A 17,006-nucleotide genomic window follows, 5' to 3' on the forward strand; every position below is an offset into this window, starting at 1 on the left:
ACCTCTTCAGTTCTACCTATTAGATCTGTATGTTTACCTTGTTATTTATAAGCTTATAACCGTCTTATTGTAACCTCCACCTCAGACAGTAATGAAGGCAACTAAGACAGTCTCAGGGTACTGTCTCAGACCCTGTTGGAATATAACCAGTCTGTCAATCGGGTCAACCCAAGTGTTGCGTTTCCATGCGTTTCCAAAAGGGTCGCCCATGTTGGAATCGGTGAACGCCCTAGTAATAGTGTTGAAAACATCTTAATAACTTATTAAACCAAAGGTCTTTTTATGTCAGAAGAACGGCAGAAACTAGATCTGTATATGAAAACTCTTTCAGGACAAAATTTAAAGTAAAACTAGATTATGTAAAACTAGATTAAAGTAAATTTATGTTTCTATCTTTCTTGAGACGTATAAAAATCTTACGTTTATTAACGATTCTGCGTGAAATAAGCATTGTTCTGAGATGAATATTGCGGATTTCCGGCTCTACGACCGATGAAAAATGCAACTTTTATACAACTACAAATATCTTTAGTTTTACTTTAAATTTTGTCCTGAAAGAGTTTTCATATACAGATCTAGTTTCTGCCGTTCTTCTGACATAAAAAGACCTTTGGTTTAATAAGTTATTAAGATGTTTTCAACAATATTACTAGGGCGTTCACCGATTCCAACATGGGCGACCCTTTTGGAAACGCATGGAAACGCAACACTTGGGTTGACCCGATTGACAGACTGGTTATATTCCAACAGGGTCTGATATATTTACACTGGCGGGCGGCGTTCTTGCCAACTATATGGCTGTTAAGTTGAAAATTGTAACTGTTAAGAGCATTCTATTGTGGTTTTAATATTGAACAATTATACATATACGAAACAGACAAATCTGGTGTCCGAAATAGTAAAAATATTAGTGTGCGATGTGATCAATGTAAGGGGGAAGGGGGATATTGGGTGTGCCTCGTATCCCCTACAACAACAAGAAGTTCGAGAGCGATGAGGCCGCCACCTACTAGCTTCAGGATGTCGTCGAATCTAAATCAACAATATACTACCGCCGCTACTTTCTCGGAAACGTAAGTACCTGCCGCTTTACTTCTCTCACCCTGCCTAGCCTGGCCTGGCCTGACCTGGCCTAGCCAGACCTGACCTGGCCTAGCCTTACCTAGCCTAGTCTGACCTGGCATAGTCTGACCTGACCTGGCCTAGCCTTACCCAACACTAATCACCAAACGTGACAGCCCAAACGAATCGCAAATAAGTACACGTAACAAGTCATATGCCCGGACACTCTTTCACCTTGGGGACTGATTGGTAACTATTGTATAGAAGAGCCGGCTCCCTGAGAGTGGTAAGAGGGCGTGATAAGAGGCTAACGTGTGGTCTTGAAGGAAGTCGATAAAGCAGACAATTTTCAAAAGGAAGGGCAGCATAACGAGCAGACAGGAATGGACAGACAGTCGGTTATCCCATAATGTGTAATACGCCCCGCACAGCATGGGTGGAGTGGGGGGGGGGGTTGTAGCAGGGCACAGTATGGTGATGGTGCGGGTGAAGTACACACTCACTGAATTCCTGCCATCAATAATTGTTTTCATAACCATTAGAACAATGGCATCCCTCCAGCCACCATCCTTCCACTGACCCCCTCCTCTGGTCCTCCATCTCAGACAATAACCCCCCACACCCCCTCTCCCTTCCAGACATCAGCATGTCAAAATCAGTACTGTAATGTGTTTAAACTATTTAAACTAAGTCATTGTGTATCTCAAGATATCTTAATTCATTTGAAAGTGTACATGTGCATTCGTTCATATACTCGCCTAATTGTGCTTGCTGGGGTTGAGCTCTGGCTCTTTAGTTCCACCTCTCAACCGTCAATCAACAGGTGTACAGGTTTCTGAGCCTATTGGGCTCTATCATATCTACACTTGAACCTGTGTATGGAGTCAGCCTCCACCACATCACTTACTAATGCATTCCATTAGATATAATCATATATGATTACACATAATCATAATCATTCCATACACATAATCATATATGTGTACGTCAACGTATACATACATGCGTATATATACCTCATATTAAAATACTGATAAACGAATGACCATGAACAAATTAATTTATAATTGTAGCATTATATATAATTTTAATAGACTAATTACGTGTTTATACATTTGAATGGTCCAGACAGGTGGCCAGCCTTGGACATATACACTTCTGGTAGGCACAATGACCTCATGTTAGACCCTTGATAGATTATGTGAGAGAGAGAGAGAGAGAGCTGGGGCAGGGAGGTGTGTGCCCCAGGGAGATAATCCATGCCCATGCCCCGCCTCGAGGTCAGTTCTCGAGTCACACCAAGAATAACAATCGAGCAAGTTGTCCTGACCAGGATGTGGCATATTAGGGAGGGTTGAGGAATAGGAAGCCTGTCTGATAGGGCTCTTGGCAAGCAGCTCTCCCTCAGTCTACCTATCTATATGGAAGAAATGTATCTAGGCCCTCCTCCCCCCTGCCTATTCTCTCTCTCCCACCTTTCTTCCTTCATTTCCTCCCTCCTTCCCTCCCCCTCACTGGTGAGAGAGTAGGAGTGTGAGAGTGGTTAGAGAACTCGTAGTTCTCACGCTCGTGAAATTGTCTGCGACCCTGGAGGAGTAGAGCGGAGGGGGGGGGGTGAAAGTAGGTGACGATGGAGGAGTAGCGGGGAGCATTATATGCAGTGAACGTAGGTGTCTATGGAAGAGTACATCATAGAGGAGGGTGAAAGGAAGGTGACGATGGAGGAGGAGAAGGGAGGGGGTGTGAAGGTAGGTGATGATGGAGGAGTAGAGGGGAGGAGGGGGGCAAAGGTAGGTGTCTATGGAAGAGTACATCATAGAGGGGGGTGAAGGTAGGTGGCGATGGAGTAGAGCAAAAGGGGTGGGGGTTGAAAGTAATCCTGAGTTTAATTTTTTAGTTATATATAGTGACACCTCGGCTTACGAATGAATATTTATGAACTTTTCGGGTTACGAGCCTAATTTCTTCGAAAAATTTGAATCGGGTTACAAACTTTGCCTCGGGAAAGGAGTTTGTTGATATACGTATGGGCTGACCTAGCGCGTGGTGGCATGGTGATCGCGCCTCAGTTTACCAGTGTCTCCTGCCTAGTAAGTATCGCGCCTGAATTCTTTGTAAAGCATTACATTTGTTTTGGGATTTTTGGCTATTTGAACATAAAATTTGTTATGATATATCTTGCCATGAGTCCCAAGAAAGCCAGTGGTAAGGTTCAAGCCAAGAAAACACATGTGAGAATGACCATAGAGGAAAAACAAGAGAGCATTCATAAACATCAAAATGGTGCACAGGTTGTTGAACTAGCAGGCAGTACAACAAATCTATGTCAACAATATGCACTATACTTGCTAAGAAAAAGGACATTATGAGCATTAAAGTGGCAAAAGGCATATCAACAATCCCGAAACAAAGAACACAAACACTTGAGGATGTTAAAAAGTTTTTATTAATTTGGATACACAATAAGGAGTTAGCAGGTGATAGCATTTCAGAGGCCATCATTTGTGAGAAACCAAGGCATTTGCATGAAGACCTTTTAAAGAAAACCCCTGGAACGAGGGGGGGGGGGAAAGATGAATCAAGTTTGAAAATGTGAAAAGTTTGTGTGACAATAGAGCCTCGTGGAAAACTTTTGCTGTGGTCATTACCTGGTGGAATGCACCCAGGATGGAGTATTAGGGTTATACATCTTTTAAATCATAAAAGTAATAAACATTTCCCATCAACCTTACAAACCATATTAACCTATTTTCATGTATTTCCCCCATGTGCATTTTAACAAAGTTACTAAATTGCCTTTATCATTCTGTAAAATTTCAATTACAGTATACTGTATATAATTTTGTTAGTATAAATGGACTGAATATTCTGAAATCACTATTAATTTTACAATTTCAGATTCAAAGGTGGTCTGGACACCCAATTTGGTCAGACAGGTGAAGAGAGCATTTAGGATAGTTCGAAGAGATGAAGATGGTCACAATTGTGTTTGAAGAGGCAAACGCCCCCCTTTGCTCCTGACATTATGTTCAGCCTATTGACCCCTGCACACCTAACACAAGGTAGGTTGAAAACTCCTCCTTCATGTCATTGGTTCATTAGCCAGAAACTTAGGGCCCATGCAGGAATATCCCTAAAAAAAAAAAAAGTGACCCCAACAATGCATCCTCCAAGTCTGGAGGATGAGCAGGAGCATTGTCGAGAAGCAGGCCCTTTAGTGTCAAACTTTTCTCTTGCAGATATTTTTTGATGGCAGGGCAAACCACTCTACATCACAGTTTTTCTGCACGTTATATATTTTTTAAAACTCTTGGATTTTCGGAATGATACACGAGCAAGGGTTTAATTTTCAAATCGCCACACAGCACAAGAGTTAGCCTATCCTGACACAAGTTAGCCCAAGTTAGCTTGTGTCCGGGCAGTGACGTCTCCTCTTGGGTAATGTATGTCCTCTTCGGCAATTTTTTCCAGAATAGCCATGTCTCCTCACAATTAAACACTTGTTATGGAATATATCCATCAATACAGTTTCTACAAAATCTTGAAAATCACGAACAAATCTTTCAGCCCCTACTTTGTCTGAGCTGGCACCCTCACCATGCCTCACAACACTATGAATACCACGTCTTTTTTCAAAATTTCTCAAACCATCCCCTACTCACCTTAAACTCTTTCGTATCTGCAAAACTCGTTCTAGGGGTTTTCTTTATAAGATCTTGCATGAAGATTTCATTGTTGACCAAACCACACACTGGAAATTGAATAGACGACGACATTTCGATCCGTCCTGGACCATTATAAAGTCGATTGTGATGAGATGAGGGAAGCAAGAGCATTAAGTAGGCAAGGGAGAGAGAGGTGAGGAGATGGCAAGTATGTACGTATGTACATGAATAAAACATGTACATACTTATACATAACGTGTGTAAATAGTGTAATAAACACAATAAGAGTATTTTGGGAGGAGGAATGTTGGCGAGTAATGTGTTGGAGGAGGGAGGGAGGACTGGCAGGGTGTGGCAGCTCATTCATGTTTTTTGGGCTCACCATACCAACATAGTGGATCGTTATGGTGAATACATACGTAGATGGGTATATACAATGTGTGTATATAGTGTAATAACAGCAAAAACACTGTTTGATTGTAGAATATGTCGCATATATGAGGCCCATAATTTTGAGCATAGCGATGTTCTATACTTTGAATTATATAAATTCCACAAATTACACACTTTTAAATAATATTACAGCAAAAAACAGGAAGAAATGAATGAGAAACTTCAAAATAATTGCTCAACATTTTATTCGCAGCAACTGCCGTCGCACGGGGTGGCGGGGCCGACAGACACCCATCGCTCCAACGCTCAGCGCCTATAATTTGCTCAACATCCCAGCTCCATCGCAGCTAAAGTAAGTCACATACAATATTTTTTGTTTAGTTTCCCCGTGATCAGACTCTGCATTTTAACAATATAAGAGAAAAAAAATTTTTGGAAAGAATTTATTTCTTGTGCACCAGGGTGTTATTTGGAGACAGAGCAGTTCAGTGGTTAACTACTAAATTTTTTTTTCTCCCACACACGCACCCCCCTAGGAAGCAGCCTGTAACAGCTAACTCCCAGATACCTATTTACTGTTAGGTAACAGGGGTCATCCCCTTTTGTACAAAGAATCTGCTAAAGCTTTTAGGGCTAATCTTTGACACTCGTTTGTCTTTGTCGCCCCATATTTTTTACGTCCGAGTTGAATGCTCTAAGGCCCTTATCTAACTTTAGGTCATGTCCCATACTTCTTGGGGAGCTAATCGACACTGCTCCTCTCTTTACATTCCTCTCTCGTTCTGTCTAAACTCGATTATGGCCCTGTTTACTCGTCTGCTTCTCCTTCTACCCTTCACCATCTGGACACACTGCATCATACTGGGTTATGGCTCAGCTCTGGTACCTTTCCTTCAACACCTACCCTAAGCCTGTATGTTGAAACTGGCGTCCTGTTTCTACAGGATCGCCATGATCGCTACTGTCTTCTCCACCTTGCACGGTCCTTACAGCACCCTCACTCTTGCTTATGTCATGCCTTGACCTTTACACATCCTGTGGTTCCTGTTTCCCTTCACCACCTATCTCTTTCTGTACGGTTGTCTCTCTTACAAAATGCTCTTTCAGTTTGTGTTACCAATATTTCCCCTCGTGTCATTCCGTCTTTGCCCCTATGGAGGGGTCCCCGTTCCTAAATTCTGTAAGCCTTGACCCACATGACTAAAACTTTTACCCCTCCTACAGTTCTAAATCACCTTTTCCTTGAACACTTTTCTTCACACTTCCACTCTATTTCCGTCTTCACCAATGGGTCTTAAGTCTGCAGACGGTGTAGGCTACTCTGTTGTTTTTCCTGACTGCACCTTTGTGTCTCCTGCCTCCGGAGACTAGCATCTTCATGGCAGAACTTTATGCTATTCTCTCTACTCTTCATCAACTCTTTTCTCGCTGCCAATCCTCCTCTGTGTTTGTAGTTGACACTTGCAGTGCCCTCATGGCTCTAGAATCCTTTAATCCAGTCCATCCTTTGGTAGTTGAAATTCAACATTGGCTGTTTCTTATCTCCAGTAGATTTAAGACAGTGAAATTTCGCTGGATTCCCACCCATATTGGTGTGTTCATAAATGAGCGTGCGGACACTGCCGCTAAGGAAGCTATCCATACCTGTCCCATCTCCCGTAAAGGTATTCCTTATTATGACTTTTACCCAGTTAGTCATTTCCCCATTCTTGCCCGTTGTCAGGGTTGTTGGTCTTCTGTTACTGGTAACAAACTGCGTGCTCTTAAGAGTAGTGTGTTCCCGTGGCCTTCCTCCTACCACCGTAACCGGTGGTGGGAAACGGCTCTGGCGAGGTTGTATATTGGACATACACGTTTAACTCACGGGCACTTAATGGAGCGCTGCCCTGCTTCTTATTGTCCAAACCGTTGTCTCTACATGTCCTGACTTCCAGGACTTACGTGTCTTGCTTCCCGACCATCCCTCACTGTCAATTGTCCCTCGATAAAATTCTTGGTAAATTCAATACCTTTGATATTGTTCGCCGTATGCGTTTTTGTTCTTGTATTGGCGACGTTAGTGATATTTAGCGCACTATGATTATCCCACACATTTGATGGTTTGATAATTACTGTACTGTACAGTACTTTGGTTTGGAATGTATCAAATAAAGTTGTTTCATGTATTCAAATGTGTGAGAAAATCCACTGGGGCTGTGAGATGAAGCGAACCTGTAACAAAGGCATTGCCAGTTGCATACTCTACCACCACTGATGGTAAAAGTCTTACAACTGGATATCTTGTGTGACGGGTTATGGTATCACAGCTATACTGAACCAAGATGGTATGGCTCTCCCTCACATAAATGAAAGAAATGCTGCTATTGGCCTTGCAGTGTGTAAGTTGCAGGTGGAAACAAATGAAAATTATCAAATAAATAATTAAACAATTTACTGAAATAGTAATGAACAAAAATAACACATGACAATACTTGACTATCATGTAATGCAAAGGTGAACAAGTTAGTATGACCTTAAATGCAAAAAATAAACTATAAGCAATGAATAAAAGTATGAAGATATACTGGTGTTCTGAAGACAGCTACCATACCACCATGGCATCAGTCACACGACGTTGGCTGGAAGCGGACGACGGGTTAGAGACACGAAGGTGATCCTAGAGCACTAAGGGAGAGATTGCCTCTCCAGGGAGGCAGCGCTCTTTATATAGTCCGGCGGTGATGACTCATCCAGTGTCAACACGAGGTGGACATCTGGTCAACTAGCAAACTGCTCGTTGTGGCTGGCAGTGCCTTTGTGTTGAGCTGTACCACTGTCAGTTGAAGGCGGCTAACTGCTTGTTTGTGGGGACAAACTGCCAGTTAGCAGTGGCGCCCGGCTTGCCTCTGAGTCGTACCAGGCCGTGCCAGGCCCTGGGGGGTATGGAGAGGTGGCAGGACTGATGACTCTTCTGGGCTGGTGTAGATGTATACTTCCAGTGCAGAGGCATTGAAGGTGAAGGGAAAAGGCAGTTCCACTGCTATGCAGGGGATTCACGTGACACTTGTGAAGCCACAGAAAGTCTGGAGGCCCTACTGAAGCCAGTCCAAGTATTAAATAAAACCTCTGAAGTACGCCGGTGAAGGGTGAAGCAAGACCGTATGCCCCAACTTCAGGCACACACAGAAAATCACGTTTTGGTCCCGCCTCTCAACTGTGTATTTGAAGTTGGGGCGTATGGTGTTGAACTGCTTCAGCCTTCACCTGAGTGCTTGTAGGGCTTACGTAAGACGTTGATTCAAGGACTGGCCTCAAAACTTGCTGTGATTTATGGGGAAATCCGGTTGTAAGACTTTTACAAAGTCAGTAATATAGTGTGGTAGAGTATGCAGCTGCCAGTGCCTTGGGCAAGGGTTTATGTCGCCTCACAGCTCCAGTGGATTTTCTGCTTGGTGTATATCAGGTTGTGATTTTGTGTGTGTACCGTATTGTCATGATCGCCGTCTGATAAGTCCTTTCTGGCCTCAAGAGTCATTGTTACCCACGTAGAAAGATTGCAGATGGCCAAAGCAGTTATTTAAGTTAAAAAGGGACAAGTCTTAAACAGAATTTTGCATAATATTTGACTGTAAAGGGGTAAATTGAGGTAGATTGAAAAACAAAATGGTGAACCGGGCAGGCGGTACTCACAATTAGGCGAGTACACTCTGGAACTTTTAAAGTGCAACCAAACATGCTTTAGGCTCTCACAACAAGAGGTGAGTGGTGGTGGCTCAGGTGCTCAGCCAATCAGAGCACCTAAGGAGGGAGGGCAGGAGTGAGAGGGGGGTGGTATGTGGAAGTTTGGTGACAGTTGTGTGTAGTTTGTTCATATTCATTGTAAGTTTCATGGCTTGGTGTGCATTTCCCTAGTAAATTTAATTAGGGAAAAATTCAGGTGTTTGATTTTTTAAATCAACTTTTTAAATGTTGAGTTGTTAAAGCCTCAAAGTGCATGGAGTTGGTTTGGGAGTATGGCATCCTCATGCTGTTGCGTGCTCGCGTGAGGTAGCAAAGGTGATGTAAAGTTGTGGGGTGTACATGCTTGGGACGTCCTCTCTCGGGATGGCTGGTGTTAGACCTGCGTGTTTGTCGGTTGTTGAAAAGCCGTCATCCTTTGCTGTTGTGGTATTGATTTTACATTGTTCATCTTGTAATTAATACTGTAGTGCGATATCTAGGGCTACCATTTGTAGGTTTAAAATGTCTAATACAAACAGTTGTCCAATGAGTTTTAATAGGAAATATCATCCACCAAGCACCATTGTACAATTATATTAATTGATAGTATATGGATTGTGCAGAACTGCTTAGAATGATCTTTAACACTTGGCTATATTGGTCATGTCAAATACCTGCACGGTGAATGCTCAAAGACCCTTTCTTTATTCAGTGTTGTCACATACTGTACCTCATGGGGGTATGGATAGGCAAACACTCATTCGGTTAAACTTGCCTTGTAGTACTGTACTTTCAGAGCTCAGTAATTTGGAATCTGGTTAGCACTTTCCAAATAAATTGACCTTTAAAGTGAATTCCTATTTAGGTTTAAAACATTATACCGAGTGAGAAACTCGGATTATATAGCCGAACACCAGAAATGTTGTTATTCAATTTGGTTGCCTAAAGCACATTCAAGGACTACACATTACATGGCATTCCAGGATTCCTCTATACCTTGCCTTATGCTGTAAACATTGCCACAACCCTGTGTTTTATTGATTTAAATGGCCACAGGGAGGCATACAACACTGCAGATTATGATGTCATTAGTTATCCACTGTGCTGACAAGTGGGCTGACTGATGTTCGTTGACACCTGTATCGTGCTTCAATTTAATCGCCAGGAGATCACCCTCTCACTAGACTCGTCTGTAGGAAGTACAGTATAGTATCTCAAATTACCTTGGATCATAAATAGCATAAGACTTGGGGGTAGGAGAGGGTTGCAGTGTTTGTCATGGCTCTCAGTTGTTCCTGGTATTAGGCAATTTAGTTCCGGAATCATTTTTGTTGGCCAATGTTAAACTTTTTCGAAAGTAGATGTTTTTCTGAAAGGGAAGGGGGGGGGGAACCTCTATGCTTGGATACAGTTATCTAAGTGAATACTTAGATTTATACAGTAGAATAACTACCTTCTTTTCCTTAGTCAAAAAGGTTGCTTTTTTATTTCTAGGGACTTGTATTTTCTTTTATTTTTAACTGCAGCAACTTTCAGTGAATGATAGATTCTTACTGAAAGGACCTTTACTTCATTGTTGTTGCTTTATGGTCATCTCATTGTGTACAGGGATTCCGCGAAGCTTTTGGGGTTAGTCTTTGACACTCGTTTGTCTTGGTCAGCCCATATCTCTTGCCTCCAAGTTGAATGCTCTAAGGCCCTTAACCTCCTTAAGGTTTTGTCCCATACTTCTTGGGGAGCGGATAGGCGCACGCTCCTCTATTTGCACTCCTCTCTCGTCCTGTCTAAACTCGATTATGGTTGCCCTGCATACTCTTCTGCTTCTCCTTCTACTCTTCGCCGTCTTGATGCTTTGCACCATACTGGGTTGCGTCTCGGCTCTGGTGCCTTTCGTTCGACTCCCGCCCTTAGTTTGTATGTTGACACTGGCTTTCTCTCTCTCAGGACTGCCGTGATCGCTACTGTCTTCGCTATCTTGCAAGGTCCTTCCAACATCCTTCCTCTCGCCTCTGTCGTGCATTGACTTTTCCTCCTCCTGTGGTTCCTGGTCCTCTTCATTGTCTCCCACTTTGTGTCCAGTTATCTCGCTTACAGGATTCTCTTTCTGTTCATATTTCTAATGTTTCTCCTCGTATTGTTCCTTCATTACCTCCGTGGAGAGTCCCCCTTCCCAAGTTTTGTACGTCCTTGACTTGTATTACTAAAGCCTTTACCCCTCCTACAATTCTGAAAAGCCTCTTCCTTGAGCACTTTTCTTTGCACTCCCACTCTATTTCCATCTTCCCTGATGGGTCTAAGTCTGCGGATGGTGTGGGCTACTCTGTTGCTTTTCCTGACCGTACTTACATGTGTCGCCTCCCTTCGGAGGCTAGCGTCTTTACGGCAGAACTTTATGCTATTCTCTATGCTCTTCGTCTCTTGCTTTCTCATTCTCATTCCTCCTTTGTGGTTGTAGTTGATTCTCGTAGTGCCCTCATGGCTCTAGGGTCCTTTAATCCTGTCCATCCGGTGGTCATTGAGATTCAACATTGGCTGTTTCTTATTTCTAGTAAATTTAAATCAGTAGAGTTTTGCTGGGTTCCCAGCCATATTGGTGTTTCAATGAGCGTGCGGATGCTGCCGCTAAGGAAGCTATTCGTTCTTGTCCCATCTCCCGTAAAGGTATTCCTTATTCCGACTTTTATCCTGTTATTCATTCTTCCCCGTTGGCAGGGTTGTTGGGCCTCTGTGGTTGGTAACAAGCTGCGTACTCTCAAACTTAGTGTGTCCCCGTGGCCTTCCTCCTACCACCGTAACCGGCGGTGGGACACTGCTTTGGCACGGCTGTGGGTTGGTCATACCTGCTTAGCCCACGGTCACTTAATGGAGCGCCGCCCTGCTCCTTATTGTCCGAATTGCGTTGTCCCTCTTACAGTTGTGCATATCCTTGTTGAATGTTTTGACTTCCAGGACGAGCGTGTGTCTTGCTTTCCGACCGTCCCTCGCAGTCACTTGTCCCTCGATAGAATTCTAGGTGAATCGGATACTTTTGATATCGTTCTCCTTATGCGTTTTTGTTCTCGTATTGGCATTCTTGGTGATATTTCGCGCCCTCTGATTATTTTGCACTTTGATGGTGCTACATGGCCTTCCCGGTTTGTTGCCTTCTTTTGGTAATTACCTTACCTTCATTGTTGTTTCATTTTAATGTCATAGTTGTGATATGGATTGTTCTGGCTCACGTGCAAGGTCTTGGATTTTTTTCTGTTTTATACAGGCATACCTCAGTTTAAGAGTTTAATTGGTTCCTGGAGACGCCTCGTATTCCGAAAACTCGCATTCCGAAGCTAATTTTCCCATAAGAAATAAAGGGAAATGAATTAATCCGTTCCTGACTACCCCAAAAACCCCACATCAAATTAAATGTTTATACCTAATTCATCTAAATAAACCTACAAAACTATGTTCAAGTTATTACTTGCCTTGCTGTTGAATGCTGTAGGCATATGGAAGATGGTGAGGAGGTGGGAGGAAGAGAGGAGTTACTGTTTGGAAGGGGAGTCCCCTTTCATTATCACATCAGGCAGTGAGGACTTCACTGATATGCACACTCTGGCACATTTTGCCTGCATACCACTAGGACTTGCTTGTTTTACTAAGAATTTGTCTAATGACACTTGTTTTTCCCTACATTTTAACTCTTGTCTGTAGTAAGACATCACATTATCATTTAAAAGGTCAATGCAACGGCCTGCTACAGCTTTATCTGGGTGAGTTTTTTCAACAAAACTTTGTAGTTCTTCCCATACTTCACACATTTTCTTAATCAAGAAGGGACATCCTCTACTGCCTCTACTCACAGCTATTTTCTTAGGTAGAACCTTTCCAATGGCTTTCTTGAGACCCATGGCAAGATATATAATGACAACTTTTATGCTCAAATGGTCAAAAAACCGATAAAAAACTGTAAATCCTTGTGAAGAATTCAGGTGGGATAGTCACTGGACACGAGACACTGGTAAACTGAGGCGCGATCGTCATGCCACCACGCGCCAGTCGGCCTGTACACGTATCAACAAACTCGCGTTCCGAGACGTATTTTCCGAGGAAATCCTGCTCGTGTTCCGAAAAACTCGCATACAGGGACAATCGCATTCCGAGGTACCACTGTATTAAGAAATTGCCAGTCTTGTTACTATTTGTAGTTAGAGATCTGCATTAAGGCTTCAATATTATATTCTTTATAACATGTTATCAGCAATTTTTGTGGTTGGTAATATTTAGATTGTCAGTGATGTATATGACAAGGGTTAAGACCCCTTGTGGTATGACAGCATTTTTCCCAGTCATTTCTTTAACAAATGAAAGAGTCCTCATAACCATTCTTTTGTCCTTTCTACCATGTACCTGTTTGTTGCTTCTTGGTCTTTCATTTGGTACTTTGGCTATTAAAACAATGGCCTTTGGTAATGTTGCAATTACCATTTATAAAAAAAATGCAGGTTCATTAGGCAGGGTTTGTTTTTAGGAAACAGTTTTAAAAAAAAAAATTCCATTCCTTCAGGACCTTGCAGATGTTAGATCAAACTCATTGACAGTAATCTGTTTTGCCCTTTCAAACAATGATGGTTTTAATCTAGGTAAAATATTTCAGAATATCTGAAGAGTTTGGCAGACAAATCATTTAAGAGCTTTGATTAAATTTAAGTTACCAAAGACTTTGTGAAAACCATGTTGTATAGATGCTTCAGTGTCACTTTTCTAGTGTTTTGTAAATTTAGAAATGATCTTTAGTTAATTTAATCATAATTTGTACAAAGCTTGTGTTGATTAGCTTTAAATTTACTTTCAAATATGAAAACTAAAATATTGACTAAAGTTTCTTCCACTTTAATATTTCAGACTAATTTGCAATATTTGTTTAGTTTATGTAAATTGAATAGGTAGTCCAGTTTTACATCTTTTCAATGCATTTTGCATGCACCTAGGTAACAAGTTACAAATAGGTGTAAATTTTACCAAGTATTTATTTTCAAAGTAAACAAATTTCAGATGTTTAAACATTGCATCAATAGTAGTAAACAAAAATTTCCAGCATAATTTCAGGATAAGGTATATAAAGTAGTTTCATTAAAATCATTTTATTTAATAAGTTTTACATATAGTATTTATAATACATCTAATATTTATTACTGTTTCAGGTTGTGGGACAGATGCTCCTAGATGAACAGAAGATCCAAAAGCCAAAGACAACTCCAGAGACAATCACCTGTAAAAGAAAAATAAACATTAAACAGGGACACTACTTTTATTATCACCAATGCCTAATAATAAGCCCAAATAATCCTAACAGCCTATCTTTTAAGATAGGCTCAGCAAGGCCTATCCCTTCCTCTGATTTTAGTGCAGCACTTGTTCCCTGAATGGGTGCATTACATCCACCACTTTAGTGCCATCAACACATTGTACATATGCTTTACCGAAAGCACAGTACAATGCATGCCAGGCACTAAGGTTTTAGATGCATCCACCCATTCAGCAAACAAGCCCTGTGAGAATTAACAATGTAACCATTGTTAAGGGTCCCTAAACCTATGCAAATCTAGTCCATCTATTAGATGGGTAGTAGAGCAAAGCTCTGAAAAAGCCAAGCCAGGGAAATCTGCAGGACTGCCTGGTCCCCTTTTATGAAATGGGGTAGGATCAGTACACACTGCATCATCCCCTGTGGGTTGTAACAGTAGGACATGGTTACACACCTATAAATGGACTAGACAAGAGAATAAAGATTAGGTCATTGATATAGCTAAAACATCAAATTCAAACTCACCCCCTTTTGCAGAGTAAAGGACACTCACTCCAAGCCAGTCCATGCATCATAATCACTTTCACCTGAAAAATATTTCAACAAATTAATTTCAGATTTAAAGCCAATCTTTCTTTACTTTTCAAATTAGCATTCAGTAGTTTACAAATTCAGATGGAAAAAATTTCTTTAAGGAATTTACCTTTCCTACATATTCTAGTAGCAGTAGTAAAGATCTAATTTAGAAATATAAATATATATGCCATCAATTTGCAAAGTTTCAGTAAATGTCATTTGAGAAACTATCCACAACTGCACTTCAATGCCAATTTATCTTTAGCCAATATAAACTATATAAATTTAAAACCAAGCTAAAGTAAACATTGAATATTTTTTTTACTTTCAAGGGAAAAATGCCATCACTTAGAACAAAACTTTTCCTGCCATTAACTTTACTTGACTATTACCCTTAACAGTTACACATTTATAGATTAAAGCTTATTTAACATTTAATGTTAACTAAACAAGATTTATATTTCATTAAAATTTTATTAATAAAAACACCCTCAACTATGCTGTTTAAGATCTAATGCCCCACATTACAATTTCAACATACCATTCTATTCAATACATTCCTGAAAGGACTAAACTTGCAGATATGGTACCCACTAGCCTAAGCCTAGACTTCCATACCCTAATATTTAATAGGTTTTTAGCAATTAACTTCTACCCTCTAATTCCAATGTACACAACACTACTTACTGTAGATCTGCAAGTATTTTCCTGCAGCTCTTTGTTGCCAGGACCTTCCACAACCTGTCATGTGAACAGTAAATATTACTAAAAAGAATATTGAGAATAATCTGTAGCAATAGAACTATAAGCCACACTTTCTCCCCCCCCCCCCTTCCTACCAACTGTTCAGTGTCAAAAGGGAGGGGGGGTGTCCATTTACTGTACCACTTACATTTTAGTGTGGGCTTCATCCACTATTCTGATGTTAGCTGGAACATTTGTGCCAGCTGCTGGTTTGAAAGGGAGGCATACCATGTGCCAATTCAGGAAGCTTTCCACGTTCCTCACTGCATGTCAGCTCAGGACCTCACTACCATGTTGGGAGGCAGTTGAAGACTAACCAATCAACATCCCAGGCTGGAGAGCAATGCCAGCTCGGGGAGAATTTACCACCTGCAAAAAATTTAATATACTCTTAACAATCTACACCATCTATCTCATCTTTACCTAGCCCCCAAACCTTACATTTGTCAGCATTAAAATGCATCTGGTAGTCTTAACCATTTCAAAACTATAGGGCATCAGTATTTTTTATTTACCAATTCTGCAACTATTGCAGTTTAAACCATAATCTTGCGAATAACCGAGGTCCAAGGAGAGCTTTTAGGCACTACTTACAACACTTCTCCCAACTTAACCCCATTTATACTAATTTCCTTTGGTATAGCCATGACCTAATCAACTTCAGTCAGCATTCCCAATGATCCGAGCCCCTATCAAAATCTCTGCTGAAGTCAAGGTACACAAAATCACAAACCTTATCACTATTTCCTCAACTATGCAACCTAATCCATGAACATTTAGTAATAAAACTATGCGATTCGTGTATCTAGTCATGTTTCTCAAAAAGAGTAGAGAAATGGCACTTGCAATGTTAGATTCTAGTAACTTAACTCACAATAGACTAAGCTAATGGGTCACTAACAAGCGTTAAAGTTAACTCAAACTTTTCCTTTGAAACTTGCTATATTAGGAACTTTCCACGACCGGCCTTTACCCGACATAATTAAATAGGGTAAAAACGGTATATTAAATGCAGTAAAACTACGCTAAATTCAATATGATAAACTTGCATTCTAGCATGGGCTGCATAGTAACTGAACTAAACTTAATGTTAGGCACCCTGGCAAACCACTTCGTTCTATTCAATTTCTTTATTTAATCACTTTGTCCGGCTAGAATTTTTAGGTTAGATTAAAGGAACACCCTCTCTGGTAACGGCTGAACTAGTTAACCAAATACAAATATTTAGGTAAAATACTTTCATAAAACCCGTCTACTTCCCCCACCAGCAGACTTGTTCAGCTAAAGGCAAAATGTAATGTTCCACTTTAGTAAATAAAGACTTAAAAAAACACTACCCCATCTGTGTAGTTACCGGTTACCTGACATTCTACGCTTAAAATAACCCATCTATTCCCCATAATTGTTCGATAGAACTTGCCTCTCACCCGCTGGTCGAGTACACAGCAGTATATATCCTCCTCCACCACTCACCGCGTGGATACTATTTCACTCTGGCCGCAAATTGCCTCAAATCACCTACGTTGTCCATAAACATATATAGAAGAGCAACTGACCGTAACACCCGTATAGCGATCATCACA

General features: G+C 41.1%; 2 long non-coding RNA genes across 2 annotated transcripts; one reads left to right on the forward strand and one right to left on the reverse strand.

Annotated features, from left to right (window-relative positions):
• The first annotated feature begins 735 nt into the window (after positions 1–735).
• Positions 736–14,098, forward strand: LOC138355556 (uncharacterized). Its single transcript, XR_011223966.1, has 4 exons — positions 736–1,073; positions 3,961–4,124; positions 5,374–5,472; positions 14,000–14,098. It is a non-coding gene; the product is annotated as an uncharacterized lncRNA (long non-coding RNA).
• On the reverse strand, positions 13,924–17,006 carry LOC138355557 (uncharacterized). The gene is made up of 5 exons (XR_011223967.1): positions 16,844–17,006; positions 15,572–15,792; positions 15,367–15,420; positions 14,629–14,690; positions 13,924–14,067 (listed from the first exon to the last, which is right to left on the reverse strand). It is a non-coding gene; the product is annotated as an uncharacterized lncRNA (long non-coding RNA).

This window comes from Procambarus clarkii, chromosome 68 (assembly GCF_040958095.1).
Source record: "Procambarus clarkii isolate CNS0578487 chromosome 68, FALCON_Pclarkii_2.0, whole genome shotgun sequence".
NCBI classification, from domain to species: Eukaryota; Metazoa; Arthropoda; class Malacostraca; order Decapoda; family Cambaridae; genus Procambarus; species Procambarus clarkii.